Below are 17,184 nucleotides of genomic sequence, written 5' to 3'. Positions count from 1 at the left end.
TGTTTAACAATCATAAAACATAAGTTTCCTCATCTGTAAAATGACTCGACAACATCTACTTCATACTCATTTAGGAATTATGCAACAATATTATAAATTCAAAAGCATAGTGTCTGCTACAAAACACTATGTGTGTGTGTGTGTGTGTGTGTGTGTGTGTGTGTGTATATATATATATATATATATATATATATAGAGAGAGAGAGAGAGAGAGAAACTGTAAGATCTGTAAGATGTTTTCCTGATTTTACCTTTTATTATGTATTATTTTCCTAACCAAACTCTTTTTTTAACTTCAATCAATCCTAGCTTATTTTTATTGACTTTTTAAAATTTATATTTTAAATGTTGTCCCCATTCCCAGTTTCCCAACCAAAAGTCCCCTATCCTATCCCCCTCCCACTTCTTCTATGAGGGTGTTCCCCCACCCAACCAATCACCACTTCCCACCTCACCACTCATTCTTCTACACTGGGAGGGGGGAGTCCAGCCATGGCAGGACGAAGGGCTTCTCTTTCCATTGGTGTCCAACAAGGCCATTCTCTGCAACATATGCAGCTGGAACCAAGGGTCTGTCCATGTGTGCTCTTTAGGTGGTGGCTTAGTCCCTGTGAGCTCTGGTTGGTTGGTATTGTTGTTCTTATGGGGTAGCAAGCCCCTTCAGCTCGTTCAATTCTTTCTCTAACTACTTTAATGGGAACCTCATTTTCAGTTCAATGACTGGCTGTGAGCATTCGACTCTGTATTTGTCATGCTCTGGCAGAGCCTCTCAGGAGACAGTTATATCAAGCTCATGTCAGCATGCACTTCTTGGCATTAACACTATTGTCTGGATTTGGTGGCTGTATGTACATGGGCTGGATCCCAAGTGGGGCAGGCTCTGAATGGTCATTCCTTCAGTCTCTGCTCCAAACTTTGTCTCCATATCTCCTATGGATATATTTGTTCCTCCTGTTAAGAAAGATTGAAGCATCTGCACTTTGGTTGTCCTTCTTCTTGAATTTCATATGATCTGTGGATTGTATCTTGGGTAATTCGGACTTTGAGGATAATATTCACTTATCAGTGAGTACATATCATGTTTGTTTTTCTGTGATTGAGTTCCCTCACTCAGGATGATATTTTCTAGTTCTATCCATTTGTCTATGAATTTTATAAAGTCAACGTTTTTAACAGCTGAGTAGTTCTCCATTGTGTAGATGTACCTCATTTTCTGTATCCATCCCTGTATTGAAAGACATCTGGGTTCTTTCTAGCTTCTGGCTATTATAAATAACGCTGTTATGAACATAGTAGAACATGTGTCCTTGTTATATGTCAGAGCATCTTTTGGGTAATGCCCTTCAGTGGTATAGATGGGTCTTCATATAGTGTAATGTTGACTTTTCTGAGAAACATCCAGACTGATTTCCAGAGTGGTTGTACCAGCTTGCAATCCCACCAACTATGGGCTTCCCCTTTCTACACACCCTTGTCAGCATGTCTTGTCACCTGAGTTTTTGATCTTAGTCATTCTGACTGGTGTGAGGTGGAATCTCTGAGTTGTTTTGCATTTCCTTGATGATTAAGGATATTGAACATTTCTTTAGGTACTTTTTAGTCATTTGATGGGCCTCAGCTGAGAATTCTTTGTTTAGCTCTGTACCCATTTTTAAATAGGATTATTTGACTCTTTGAAGTCTAACTTCTTGAGTTCTTTGTACATATTGGATATTAGCCCTCTATTGGATGTAGGATTGGTAAAGATCTTCTTGCAGTCTGTTGGTTGTGATTTTGTCCTAATGACAATGTCCTTTGCCTTACAGAAATTTTGCAGTTTTATGAGGTCCCATTTGTCCATTCTTGATCTTAGAGCATAAACCATTGATGTTCTGTTCAGGAATTTTCCCCAGTTCCCATGTGTTCCAGGCTCTTCCCCATGATTTCTCCTATTAATTTGAATGTATCTAGTTTTATGTGGAGGTCCTTGATCTACTTGGACTTGAGCTTTGTACATGGTGATAAGAATGGATGGATTTGCATTCTTCCACATGATGACCTCCAGTTGAACCAGTACCATTTGTTGAAAATGTTATATTTTTTCCATTGGATGGTTTTAGCTACTTTGTCAAAGATCAAGTGACCATAGGTATGTGGGTTCATTTCTGGGTCTTCAATTCTCTTCCACTGGTATATTTGCCTGTCTCTGTACCAATAACATACAGGTTTTTTCACTGTTGCTCTATAATACTGTTTGAAGTCAGGGATGGTGATTCCTCCAGAAGTTATTTTATTGTTGAGGATAGTTTTCACTATCCTGGGGTTTTGTTATTCCAAATGAATTTCCAAATTGCTTCCTAACTCTATGAAGAATTGACTTGGAATTTTGACAGGGATTGCACTGAATCTGTAGATTGCTTTTGGCAAAATGGGCATTTTTTACTATATTAATCCTGCCAATCCATGAGCATGGGAATTCCTTCCATCTTCTGATAACTTTTTCAATTTCTATCTTCAGAGACTTGTATTTCTTGTCATATTGATCTTTCACTTGCTTGGTTAGAGTCATACCAAGATATTTCATGTTACTTGGGACTATTGTGAAGGGTGTCCTTTCCCTAATTTCTTTCTCAGCCTGTTTATCCTTTTAGTTGAGAAGGCTACTGATTTGTTTGAGTTAATTTTATACCTAACCACTTTACTGAAATTGTTTATCAGGCTTAGGAGCTCTCTGGTGAAACTTTTGGAGTCACTTAAGTACACTATCTTATCATCTGCAAATAGTGATGTTTTTGTTCCTTCCTTTCCAATTTGTATCCCTTTGATCTCTTTTCTTGTCTGGTTGCTCTGGCTAGGACTTGGAGTACTATATTGAATAAGTAAGGAGAGAGTGGGCAGCTTTGTCTAGTTCCTGATGTTCGTGGGAATGCTTTAAGTTTCTCTCCATTTAGTTTGATGTTGGGTACTGGTTTGCTGTATAATGCTTTTCCTATGTTTAGGTATGGGCTTTAAATTCCTGATCTTTCCAAGACTTTTAATATGAAGGAGTGTTGAATTTTGTCAAATGCTTTCTCAGCTTCGAATAAGATGATCATGTAGTTTTTGCCTTGCGTTTGTTTACATAGTGGATTACATTGATGGATTTCCATATATTGAACCATCCCTGCATCATGGAGATGAAGCCTACATGATTGTGATGGATAATGGTTTTGATGTGTTCTTAGATTCAGTTTGCAAGAATTTTATTGAATATTTTTGCATTAATATTCATAAAGGACATTGGTCTGAAGTTTGATTTCTTTGTTGGGTCTTTTTGTGGTTTAGGTATAAGTGTAATTGTGGCTTCATAGAAGGAATTTGGTTGTGTTCCTTCTGTTTCTATTTTGTGGAATAGTTTGGACAGTATTGGTATGAGGTCTTCTGGATAAGTCTGATAGAATTCTCCACTAAATTCATCTTGTCCTGGGCTTTCTTTGGTTGGAAGGCTTTTCATAACTGCTTCTATTTCTTTAGGAGTTATGAGATTGTTTAGATGCTTTATCTGATCCTGATTTAACTTTGGTACCGAATATCTGTCTAGAAATTTGTCCATTTCATTCAGATTTTCAACTTTTGTTGAATATAGTAGGCTTTTGTAGTAGGATCTGATGATTCTTTTTAATTTCCTGAAATTCTGTTATTATCTCTCCCTTTTCATTTCTGATTTTGTTATTTGGGTACTGTCTCTGTGCCTTCTGATTAGTCTGGCTAAAGATTTCTCTATCTTGGTGATTTTCTCAAAGAACTAACTCCTTGTTTTGTTGATTCTTTGTATAGTTCTTTTTGTTTCTATTTGGTTGATTTCAACCCTGTGTTTGATTATTTCCTTCCATCTACTCCTCTTGGGTGTATTTGGTTCCTTTTGTTCTACAGCTTTTAGGTGTGCTGTCAAGCTGCTAGTGTATGTTCTCTCCAGTTTCTTTTTGGAGGTACTTAGAAACTATGTGTTTTCCTCTAGCACTTCTTTCATTGCATCCCATAAATTTTGGTATGTTGGGACTTCATTTTCAATAAATTCTAAAAAGTCTTTAATTTCTTTCTTTATTTTTTCCTTGACCACATTATCATTGAGTAGAGTGCTGTTCAACTTCCATGTATTTGTGGGCTTTCTTTTGTTTTGATGTTATTGAAGATGAGCCTTAGTACATAGTGATCTGATAGGATGCATGGGATTATTTCAGTTTTCTTGTACCTGTTGAGTCCTCTTTTGTGACCGAATATATGGTCAGTTTTGGAGAAGGTACCATGAGGTGCTGAGAAGAAGGTATATTGTTTTGTTTTAGGATGAAGTTTTCTAAAATTATCTATTAAATCCATTTTGTTCATAACTTCTGTTAGTTTCTCTATGTCTCTATTTTGTTTGTCTCCATGATTTGTCCATTGATCTGAGTGGGTTGTTGAAATCTCCCACGATGGTTGTGTGAGGTGCAATGTGTGCTTTGAGCTTTAGTAAGGTTTCTTTTTGTTTTATAATATTTTTAATGATGGTGAAAAATGAGAAGCAGCCTGAATGAACAATAACAGATGCTTTGTAGGTTAATTCATGGTTATATACACTTAACATAAAATTATCAAAACATTTATTAGAAAGACTATTTCATAAAAAAGAAGAAAAATTCAATTCACACTTAAAGCATGCATGCTTTATACTCATGTTATAATTGAATGTAGGTTCCTTGCATTTGGAGCATAGATATTCACGACTGAGAGTTCATTTTGGTGGATTTTTCCTTTGGTGAATATTTTTTGTTTTTCCTTATCTTTTTTGAAAACTTTTGGTTGAAAGTTGATTTACTCAATATTAGAATGGCTACTCCAACTTGTTTCTTTAGAACATTTGCTTGGAAAGTTGTTTTCGAGGGTTTTACTCTAAGATAGTTTCTGTCTTTGTCACTAAGGTGTGTTTCCTATATGCAGCAAACTGCTGTGTCCTCTTTACATATCCAGTCTGTTAGTCTATGTCTTTTTATTGGGGAATTGAGTCCATGGATTTTAAGAAATATTAAGGAATAGTGATTGTTGTTTCCTGTTATTTTTCTTGTTAGAGGTGGAATTATTTTTGTGTAGTCTTGCAAGATTATTACTTTCTTGTTTTTTCTAGGGTGTAGTTTCCCTACTTGTGTTCGAGTTTTCTATCTATTATCCTTTGTAGGGCTGGATTTCAAGAAAGATATTGTGTAAACTTGGTTTTGTCATGGAATATCTTGGTTTCTCCACCCATATTAATTGAGAGTTTTGCTGGATATTATAACTTGGGCTTGCACTTGTGTTCTCTTAAGGTGTATATGACATCTGCCCAGGATCTTCTGGTTTTCACAGTCTCCGATGAGAAGTCTGGTGTAATTCTGATAGGTCTGCCTTTATATGTTACTTGACTTGGGTTGGGGATTTAGCTCAGTGGTAGAGCGCTTACCTAGGAAGCGCAAGGCCCTGGGTTCGGTCCCCAGCTCCGAAAAAAAAGAACCAAAAAAAAAAAAAAAGAAAAAAGAAAAAAAAAAAAAACCAACAACGCTTTGCATGACATGTCATCAAGCTAGCTTTAGCACAAACTTATAACTTTGAAATAATGACATTATGAAGCATAATCAGCTAATAGTTGCTGAAGACTCTTGTACTTGTCCTGGCTACCTTTCAGGCCTCAATAAACACTCTCAGTAATACTATGCGATAGGTACTATATGTTACTTGACTTTTTCCCTTACTGCATTTAATATTCTTTCTTTGTTTCGTGTATTTGGTGTTTTCACTATTATGTGTCTGGAGAAATTTCTTTTCTGGTCCAATCTATTTGCAGTTTGGTAGGCTTCTTGTATGTTTATGGGCATCTATTTCTCCAGGTTAGGGAAGTTTTCTTCTATAATTTTTTGAAGATATTTACTTGCCCTTTAAGTTGGGAGTCTTTACTCTCTTCTAAATCTATTATCCTTAGGTTTGATCTTCTCATTGTGTCCTGGATTTCCTGGATGTTTTGGGTTAGGAACTTTTTGCCATTTACATTTTCTTTAATGAGTGTGTCTATGTTTTCTGTGGTATCTTCTGCCCCTGAGATTCTTCAATCTCTTGTATTCTGTAGGTAATGCTTGCATCTATGAATCCTGATCTCTTTCCTAGGTTTTCTTTGTCTAGGGTTGACTCACTTTGTCATTTCTTTATTGTTTCTATTTTCATTTTTAGACCCTGGATGGTTTATTCAATTCCTTCACCTATTTGTTTGTCTTTTCCTGCAATTCTTTAAGGGATTTTTGTGTTTCCTCTTTAAGGCCTTCTACTTGTTTACCTGTGTTGTCCTGTATTTCTTTAAGGGAGTTATTTATGTCCTTCTTAAAGTCCTCTATCATCATCATGAGATATGATTTTAAATCCAAACTTTGCTTTTAGTGTGTTGGGATATCCATTATTTGCTTTGGTTGGATAACTGGGCTCTGATGATTCCAAATAGTCTTGGTTTCTGTTGCTTAGGTTCCTGTGCTTTCCTCTTGCCATCAGGTTGTCTCTGGTGATACCTTGTCTTGCTGTCTCTGACAGTGGTTTGACCCTCCTGTAAGCCTGTATGTCAGCATCCCTGGAAACTGCTTTCTCCCAACAAGATCTAGGTACAGAGAACTCTGGGACCAGGTCAGCTCTGGGCACAGGTAGAAACCTAAATGGTCTTGTCTCAGACTGCTCCTGTGTGTGTGTGTGTGTGTGTGTGTGTGTGTGTGTCCTTAGGGCTCCAGGCAGAAGAGTCTTACCTCTCCTCCCAGGTGTGTCATTGCTCCTGTCGACTGGCTTTCAGCTTTGGGTACAAGCAGAGACCAGAAGGATCTTCTCCTTGGCTGCTCTGAGGTTCATGTATCCAGAGGGTTCTAGGTAGTTTCCTCTTGGGGCAGGAATGTGAGCAGAAGTGGTGGTCTCCCCTGAGCTCTCAGGATTGTCTATACTTCTGAGAGTCCAGCTCCTTTTCCCATGGAATTTGGATACAGAGAGCTGTGGAACTAGGTCAGCTACAGGAGCAGGCAGAAACTGGAAGCAACCAAACTCTTTAATATTGATAATCACATTGTTTTAACAATATAGGAGTAATGCCACATTGAAAATGTTGCAGTGTTAGTGATATTAGTAAGTCCAAGTGGGCCACAGAGTGCAATGCTGTCTCATGACAATTTCACACATTTTCTATCATCTTCTTGTCAGTCTATTCTCTTGAGTATTACCTCAGTCTTACATATTATTTCACTAAGATTGCTAAACTCTCTGTCAGAAAAGATAGCTGATTTTCCCTAATGATAAATGCTAGGTGTGTAACTGCAGTAGAGCTGAGTCAGAGAGTCTGTTCTGTACCAGGCAATGTGTAAGCCTTTTCTTCTCTGAAGCTGTAGATATCAGCAGGCAAGCTGTCCTATACCATCAACACCAACAGAACCACTGCTTAAAAGCAACAGGTGTCTAACTAATTTGTGTGTGTGTGTGTGTGTGTGTGTGTGTGTGTGTGTGTGTGTGTTTGTATATTTGTGACTGCAAATGTGTGCCTGTTGTGTGTGGTTTTAAGTGTGTGTGTGTGTGTGTGTGTGTGTGTGTGTGTGTGTGTATACATGGTTGCCACATTAGGTGTTGAGATCAGAGAACAACTTTCAGGAGGTGATTCACTGTCCAGAATACATATTGGGAATTGAACTCCAGTTGTCAGGTTTGTGTAGCAAGTACTTTTACCTGAGGAGTCATCTCACCATCCCAAAGCAATCATTTAAAATTATAATATAACAAGAGAGGCTTATATCTAGAGTATATACAAATTCCAAAAGGAGAAATAAAGTCATTACCTGAGGGGAAAGTTGGAGGGACCTACATGTCTTTACATTGCCATAGACTCTTGATGTTTCCATTGTAAATAGGAGATGGGAAATGTGAACAGACTCTAAGTTCTGTGAGGCTAAATGAACACAAGGAAATCTGTTGTGAATACTCTGCTGTCTGTGTCTACATTCACTCACACTTGCAGTCAACGGTATCTCTCTTGTTATTGAATTCTGCATCCATTAATCCCACATGCTTTCTTTGAAACAGAAAATGTAATACAAGGTCTAATCTGGACTTGTTTTCTTCTCCCTTTAACCATCTGTTTTGAGTTACTCTTTCAAGGCCCAGGGTAAAAACAAAACACTCAAACTTGAATTAAAATTTCATGGACTCAACCCCACCCTAGTCCCAGGAATTATTCTGTGCCACGTTGGAAAAATTAACATGTGAAAATCTCTGATGCTATTTGAGATTAATTGAATTAAAACATCTTTCTGAAATATCCATGTAGTGAAGGGAGTTGTCAAGTGTACAATATTAAATATGGTTTAAATTCAATGTGTTTAAAAATTAAACAACAACTGTGTCTGACACAATAGGAAAAGTAATGAAGACGGAGCCACAAGCCTGTTACCATTGTTCTGAAAGGCCACAGAAATGGACCAATGTTCATCTGAGTTAAGTACTTCTGTCAGAATTACACAGAGTAGAGGACTTGGGTCTATGGGATGTGCTAACTCTGTCAAGGACTTTCATGCCAAAAGACTTAGAGCAAGGACCACAAATGCCCCCAAGTCAGACATTCTCATATTACAAGTGAAAAGGAAGAAGAAAAGCAAGAGTTTCCTTAAAGACACTATGGTGGGCAGAGAGGAATTGAACCAGGTGCTCACAATTACCTGGTAATGGCAGCAGTCTGCTGGATGTGAGTTCTAGGAGACAGGGTGTGTGTGTGTGTGTGTGTGTGTGTGTGTGTGTGTGTGTGTGTGTGTGTGTGTGTGTGTTTGTGTGTGTGTATACAAACAACATGGAGCTCACACTCATTTCCCAGGACAATGATAATTGTAAAGTGAGGGGAAGCCAGTGGGAGGGTCTCACAGCTCACTTAAGATTCAGTGAAATGTCCTCAGCTGTCTCTGTTAGATAATAGCCATTCCACTCAATGCGAAGTACAGGACTCTGTCTCATACTTCATCTAAACAAAGATTTGAGTAACTGTGCAAGATTTTTCTAAGTTGTCCATCTTGAGTGATTCTATACATTTCTAGAAAAACTAGCAACTCTAGAATATATAGACATTTCAATGTATAAGGGTCCCAACACTTATTTTACATAAGAATTACACAGGAATTTGTTAGCAATGTATGTTCTTGCCACAAAAACTCCTTCCTTTGTCAAGATAGTGTAGCCTTACATGGGGGAATGTGTGACTAAACATACCAATATTAAGTTTGCTCATGGAGCATACTTAAATAAGCAATCTTCCAGTCAATGAAAACTGAAGAGATGAGTTAGAAATATCAATACAGTGAAGAGAAGTCTGGTGTTCTAATTAGAGATTCAAATGATGCTTTGAGGACACTGAACTTCAGCTATAAGTTCTGAAGTCATCTGTGGCTATAAGGAATTCATAATAGATCTGCTAAGAATAGAAGGTTGAGGTAAAGTGGTCTCTAGTAAAGATGCTTACAAATGCCTTTGTGAAACAGTGTGAACTAACTGGGAAAACAATCAGAGATAAGTGCCCTTTATTCATATAAATGTGAAGCAAATGACTACTTGCTGGTTACACAATTTAAGGAGCAACACCAACGACTACACAGTAATGTAGCCATTGTTGAACAGATCAAAAGAAAACCATCCTGACATAGCATTCCTGGAGAATTTGGCTGTGGTATTGAGGTCATAATATCTTTGATAACCTGATTGTCAATATGTGTGTGTGTGTGTTTGTGTGTGTGTGTGTGTGTGTATGTGTGTGTGTATAGACACATGTACATATACATATGTATGTATATATCAGAATTCAGATTTACCTTAATCTTCTCACAATAAGACAGAAAGACACACACACACAGAGACAGAGACAGAGACAGAGAAATGGAGAGACAGAGACAGAGAAACAGAGATACAGAGAGACACACAGAGAAAGAGGCAGAGCATGGATAGAGGAGATTGTAATATGGTGTTGCGTACAATAAGGAGATCGTAAATCAAAGTCAAATGGTGAGTGATTGTGAGTTATGTGAGTTATGTGAGGGCTTTAGAGTATGGCAATAATAAAAGTTATACTGAGGGTCACAAGAATAAAGAAAGATAAATTTTTAACTAGAAGCTTCTTTTTATATCAGACACTTCCAGATTATTAATGGAAATTAGGATGTATAAAAAATAGAGTAAAACATAAGCAATAATACTCTTAAATGTGGAAAGGAACATGATAAAGGAATAGTTTTATCCAAGAAAGTGAAAACATGAGGCAGAAAGTGGCAGCCATGGGTTAAGATCATATGCTGCAGGCTCAAAAGGCAAAGCAGTTGGTGCCATGAGCAGAACAGCTCATCAGAAAGCTACAGGGGCTGTTTGCTCCACAGGGGTGTTGCTTGAGGCATTGGCACATACAGCAGAGCATCTCTGTGGAAAGTTCAGACACTACCTGGGAGGTTGCACCCAAGCCTATTTCAAACCAAGGCGATATATTGCAGAGAAGGGAGTAGGCAACTGAGGCCACTCCCATACTTCATCTCGCAGGGCATCTAAGTAGAAACTTGCCACACTGTTGAGAGCCAGGCCTACCCAAGGCTTTCTCAGATGCCATAATGAAAGGACAAAGGGAATCTAATTCTGAGTCTTTGCCCCCAGGGCAAATTGGCAAGGCCTGTCAGGGCCTGAAGATAGGGCCTCAAATGACTGAATGCTTCAGTTCCTGGGAACTTGACATTTTTCCCCATAAATAGGAGGTCATCAGCCCCAAGACCCCTGTGTGCTCCATTTGTCATGCTCTTGGACTCTCCATGTTCCCTTTGTGCATCACTGCTTGGCTAGCTTCCTGCTGATTTCATCCTATTGTATGTTAGCTCTCTTCTGACTCTGTGCCCTCTCTCCCCCTGGAAATAACATACAAAATGCTATATTTATTAACAAGTTTCCTTGGCATGGCATAAGACATAGCTTCTGCAAGACCTCCCGAGCTCAAGCTCCCCTGTTCTATCTTCTTTACCTCTGGTCCCCTGCACCTTTTGGCTCACGACCCTGTGAAGGAAGAATGACCTACTTGCCAAGGTCACCAGAGAGAGGATACTTCTTGTCAATGAAGCAAAACAATGGGCATGAATGGAGTGTTCTAGTTCATCTATGGACACCATATGTGGATTGCCAGACAGTACAAAGAAAGGAAGGAAGACAGTTGGTTTGAGAAATAAAATAACCTCAACCTGACAAAAATGTATCGCAGAGAAAGATCCCATGCAAAAAGTAAGAGAGATGGGACTGGGACTTTTCAGGTGCTAACCATAGAGAAAAGTAAATAGTAAAAGATGATCCAACAAAAGAAAAGAAAGGAATACTTCTTAAACTAAAGCGTCACAGATACATGAGCTGCTTGGAAAGCAATTTTATTTTTTTGCATGTGTATATGATTATTGTCTAATACCTCAGTTCCAAACATGGGATATACTGTAAAATTCTTGTAAGGGATACCCCAGAAGTCCTCAAAACAACATAGGCTATTATTCTTGATTTTACACAATTACTATTAGGCAAGGCCCTATTGCTGAAAATACCACATATTTTCAGAATAAAATTAACCAATCTGGAATTGACCTGGAAACTACTAAGCTGATAGTAAACTTTCATAATGCTGAAAGGCACTGTGTCGGCTGCTGAGGAAGAAGCCATCACTACTCTTGCCCTACAACATCAATCAGCCACACAAGATAATCACCCATACAATACCGGTATGAGGGTTATGGAGGGTAAACAACTGGTTTCCTATTGGATTTGAGCTCTCCTACTCTACAGGAGGGAACTCACACTTGGTGCTATAAATGTATTAAACCCAGGGCCATGGGCATCATGGGCCCAAAAGAGGAACCTATTGTTGTTCATTTGGTAAAAGGTCAAGATGTCATACTGTTTTCTATGTCCATAGCTTTGTAATCAGCAATGATCAAAGTGCTGAGAGTAAGTGTGTGTGCTCAGCTGGAAGAGGGATGTCCATGTTAACTTCTACCCAGAGAACATCATGGAGGAAGCAGGTGAAAAGAATGTAAAATTACCCTAAAATTCTGTCTTCTCGAAATGGCATGACCATTGTCCTTACAAACTCACATGCTTCAAAAACACGAAAGCATTTATCTCGGTGTGAAAGCCAGTCTTCTGGGCACTTTAACTTAGTTGGACTATCTGGAGAGAGAGGAAGACATGGTGTATTACACCCTCTTCTTGCTGCACTACAGACACACGGCAGTTTTTACTAACACACGCTTTTATTAACCTTTGCAGAAAACAAGATTACTGTTATGACATATCAAATATAAATAGAAAGGAATACACTTTTTCTATTAATTAATTTTAGACAAATTTACCTGTTTGACATAGAGCTTTTTCTTAACTTAATAATCAAGTAGGCTAGCATCAGTAGGCAGTATAGCCAAGTGGTTAATGTCTCAGGTTTCAAGGTTACACAGTTTCAGTGATGTTTCCATTCTTATTAACTACCAATCATGACACCCTCAAGTTTCTATGAGGCAATTTCCTCTAACATAAGATATGGTGATATCGTCTTCACAGATGACTGTTATAAGCCTTGGCTGACGTAACTCCTGGTAAATAGTAAACCTCAGTATCATTCTTGCAAAACTCAAGCCACAAGAATTACCTGTTGTTTCACCCAGGGTCTCTTGAATAAACACTCGGCATGATTCTATTGATGGTTTTTGTATTAAGACTCGCACTGATAAATGAGAAAACAGAGGATTAATGGCAAAATGAATGGTGGAAATGGTGTGTTCCAATTCTCACTCCAGGATATCAAGTTAGTTAAACAAATCTGAACTTCTGGACTGAGAATAAAATATTAGCAAACTGGGCTTAGGGAGGAGTTTGGAGACAGAATATATAAACAAACAAAGAAGAAAAACACAGAACACATGGGTTGGCACCTCTATTTAGTCACATACTATCCAATGGCCTTACAGAAGCCCTTAACTTACTGGCACTGACCTGAATCCTCATCTTCAGAATGAGTATTAGCACACCCTCTCCATGTAAGACAGCTGGTGCCATCGGAGCTTAGAAGCCACTTAAACCAAACACTTGAGCCTTTCAGTTTTCTTTGTTATATTTTTGTCACAATTATAACTTATTTTTCTAGGTTCCGAGTGCATGTGTATAGTGTGTAAATTGGCGGCACTTGGCTCAGAACACACCAGACACCAAATTCTCAGCACAAAGAACATTTATTACTCTGGAGGGATCAGGGTGGGGTTGCCTCTGGATCAGGCAAAGACAGCATCAGATGTTTTTACAAGAGTGAGCTTTTAAGGAAAAAAAGGAGAAGTCTGTGCTAGGATTCGTTGGGAAGTCCTGATTGGCACGTTAGTCAGAATAGTCGAATAATGGATTTTGATGATGGGACCTTGATGCTTTGAAAGCTGGACCTCAGTGATCAGCCTCAGGAATAAGTCAGGCATTAGGAAGTAGCTGAATAAAGGAATGGACATTGGGGGCTTTAGCAAGGGAGAGGGACAGGGAAAGGACAGAATCTGCTGGCGCCATCTTTGTCACGCTTGGGTCTCTTAGAGAGCCTTTCGTGTGTAAGAGCCTCTAATGGGTCTCTGGGTAATTTGGAAGCATGAAGGATATGTGAAATTTCTCACTGGTTATGGAATACTGTCCTGGACATACTCACGTCATTGATCCTCCCCAGGAATCAAGGAGGTCATATCATGTGTAGAGGCACAGATATTTATGAAGGAAACAGAGGAAGAATTCTGAAGCGCAAGTTCATGCCTCACTTACCTAAAACACTCATCTTATCCCAACCAGGGTCAAGACAAGTAGGGTCAGCCCAGTGCAGCTGAGCTTCAGAGCCAACCTGTGTGAATGTGGGCACCGACAGGCATCTGTGAAGTTAAATACGTTGTAACTCACTTAAGTCAGTTGAAGACATCTGGAATAACAGTTAAAGGTGGTTTTGACTAACAAGAACAATCAGATTCAAGTAGAGGGTCTGCTGCAGACAGAAGTCTTTTTCCACCATCTTAAAGCAGAATGTCATGAGATGAATTCTCCATTAGGTTCAACTGTTTGCTTTGATAAAGCAGGACTGAAAGAATAATGCTTATGCATGTATTATGTACAAAGGAGCATCACCTTAATCAAACTGGATAGATGTAAAGGTGGGCTGACAGCCATTAGTGCTGTCCAGAAATAAATGATCTGTCCTGTTCTGGGAAGGGAGTCAAAGCATCTTTAAGGAGGGTCTTCTTTTAATCAAGAGACATTTTGGTGCCCAGTTTTGTGAGAATTGTGACTTTCAGTGCTAATGACAAGATTCTTCCATTCACTGCTCTCTACTATGACCTCCATTTTACATAAAAGGCATGGCATCCAAGGAGAAGCATCTCATGAATCCAGACTGTGTTTTCAGAATTTCAGTTGTCTTAGTTATTGGCTGAGTTCCAGACTCCCTAGTGGATAGATGAACTGAAACTGGCTAATACCAGACTCAGTATAATGTATACATTGTCACACACACACACACACACACACACACACACACACACACACAGAGCACACTATATAAAGTGGCTATTGCTTTCAGTGTTCTTTCCTTAAATAGAGTACTTTCATAATTTCTTTTAGTTGTGCTCTGTTCTGTTTCTGAGATCGGGTTGTCCCTTAGTCCAGGCTGACTATTAACTCTCTGAGTAGCTGAAGATGACCTTAAGCTCCCGATTCTCTTGCCTCCACATCCCAAATGATAGGATTTTAGGTGCACACTACCCACAACTCATAGAAAAAAGAGATTATGAGTAAAGCACTTGGCATCTGCATCTCAACCCATCCCCAACTGAGGCTGGCTATCATCACAGAGGAGGGGGCAGAATGACTGCAGAGCCAGAGATGGTGGATAATTGAAATGAATCACTGTCTTCTACACACATCAGGGCAGTTGCACATATGAGCTCACACCACTTGTGGTAGCCTGAACAAGACCTTCGAAAGCTCAAGTCAGGCAAAGGCCCAGCATGGTAGGGGGGGAGTTGGGCATGGTGTTTCAACCCCAATTGGCAACTGATGACTGCCAGGAGTGGGAGAGTCAGTTTTATTCAAGGAGGCCCTAAGAGGCCTAAGAGGCCACCTGTGCTCCAGGTCATGACCTTAAGCCCATGCACACACTGGCAGTGCAGACTAGACTCAGTGGGAAAACAAAACCCCAACTTTTAGCTTTTCAAGTCCCTTCTTCCACATTTGCAGCCATAAACACTGAAAACAAACTCTTGCACCTATCACACATAACTGGCTCCCTCAAATCCCCCCTCTAGTTAGCATATCCCTCCACCTTTCCCAGACCCTCTGTAAAGTTTATAATAAAGCTTATTTGGTGACGTCTTTCTTGGGGCTTTTTTCCTGATTAAAGAAAAGTCTGTTAATTTAATAGTTTCTCACAGGCAGCCTTAAAGAGTTGTGGTTCACATTCTTGACACAATGTAGAAAGGTTAAATTTAAAACACTGCAGTATTATAAAAGGAAGCTCAATTTTGTCACAGAACCTCATACCATACCATGACCACTGTAGACAGATTTTCTGCCTCTGTGTTTGTTCTTCATCCATCCCTAAGTCATGGCACCCTTCATCCACGCCTCCTGTCAGCCTTCCTTATTTCTGACACACAGGGTGCCAACTCCAGTGCTCAGTGCTAGAATGGGCATAGAGAGGAGTCATGGCATTGATGCTCTGTAGAAAAGTTTGGACTAGGCAAGATGCCTTATAGTGAGTCTGTCTGCTAGAAGCATCCCTTTCCTTGTAGATGTAAATTATCCTTTCTTCAGGGCCTGTGACTAAAGCCAAAAGGAGTAGCTGCCCAAGTTTCACACCGACTAACTGACTAAAGATGGAACCGATGAGCTTTTTATTAATCCAAAGTTGTAGCTGTCTACACTCTTCAGCACTGACAGACATTTGCTCCCCTTCAAAGGAATAACTTAAAACTGTAAGAAAAATCATAACTCTGGAAGATATTCCAATGCTATAAAGAAAAATCAAGTTACTGACCTCGGGGAAGAGATGGAGGTGATGCACACTGAATCCCCGGAGTCTTAGATGGCTTTAAACCAAGGTAGACCCTTGCTGTGTCCATTGCACATGGGAGATGCTGCAACACTGAACTGGTGAGCAGAGACAAACTCCAAGGTCTTTGAGGCGACATGAGCAAAAGGAAGTCCTCTGCAAATGTTCTGCTCGGTGCCCACACCCACCCGCTCTTGTGTCTGAGGGTTCCTTCATAGTTACTGACCTTGCTGTCTGTCCTGCTCACACAGCTTGCACACTAATGCCTTTTTTTCTTTTCCTGTATTCTTCTCTCATACAAAACATACTGACTACAGCCTTCACTTCTTTCCTCCCAGTTTCACCCCCACCTCCCCACTCCTCCAGATCCACTCCTTTGTTTCCCTTTAGAAGTGAGCAGGCCTCCCAGTGATATCAACTGAATACAGGACAGCAAGACACAGTAAGAATAGGCACAAAGCTTCTTATTAAGGCTGGATAAAGAAACCCCACAGGAGGAAAAGGGTCCCATGAACAGGCAAGAGTCAGAAACACTCCAACTCCAACTGTTAGAAGTCCCAGAAGAACACCAAGCTAACAGCCATAACATACGTACAGAGTGCCTAGTGCGGACCCATGCAGGATCTGTGATTGCTGCTTCAGTCTCTGTGAGCCTCTATGAGCCCTGCTTAGTTGATTCTGTGGGCCATGTTCTCCTGGTGTCCTCTATGCCTCTGGCTCCCATAATCCTTCCTCCCCAGCTTCCATGGGGTTCCTGAGCTCTGCCTAATGTTTGGCTGTGGTCTCTGCATCTGTTCCCATCATGCCTTACTGTCTTAAGAAAAGAAGGTGTAACATGTGGTCTCCGTTTGTTCTGATTCCTGTATCCATCTGTTTTGAGTTATTCTCTCAGGGCGAATGAAGCCCAAGAAGAATGAAATATAACATTCTTCCTCTATTTAAATTTAAGTGACTGCTTAAAAAAGTATCATCCATCAAGCTACAATATATTATTCTATGTTGTAAAAGTAAAGTTTAATATATGAAAGTCCACGGTTGTACATGACATGAGTTGAAGCTCTGAGGTCCTCCTGAAATCTCCATGCTGTGAAGGA

General features: G+C 39.6%; 1 long non-coding RNA gene across 2 annotated transcripts; it reads right to left on the bottom strand.

Annotated features, from left to right (window-relative positions):
- Nucleotides 1–234: 234 nt before the first annotated feature.
- LOC100362418 (killer cell lectin-like receptor subfamily B member 1C) lies at nt 235–16,327 on the bottom strand. 2 transcript variants are annotated; one of them, XR_005503987.2, is made up of 5 exons: nt 16,076–16,327; nt 15,585–15,719; nt 13,816–13,919; nt 12,674–12,748; nt 235–12,198 (listed from the first exon to the last, which is right to left on the bottom strand). It is a non-coding gene; the product is annotated as a killer cell lectin-like receptor subfamily B member 1C (long non-coding RNA). The 2 variants fall into 2 exon arrangements; XR_005503988.2 differs by lacking the exon at nt 15,585–15,719.
- Between the last annotated feature and the right edge of the window lie 857 nt (nt 16,328–17,184).

Source organism: Rattus norvegicus, chromosome 4 (genome assembly GCF_036323735.1).
Source record: "Rattus norvegicus strain BN/NHsdMcwi chromosome 4, GRCr8, whole genome shotgun sequence".
Taxonomy (NCBI): domain Eukaryota; kingdom Metazoa; phylum Chordata; class Mammalia; order Rodentia; family Muridae; genus Rattus; species Rattus norvegicus.
This window is presented reverse-complemented; position numbering and strand designations above follow the sequence as displayed.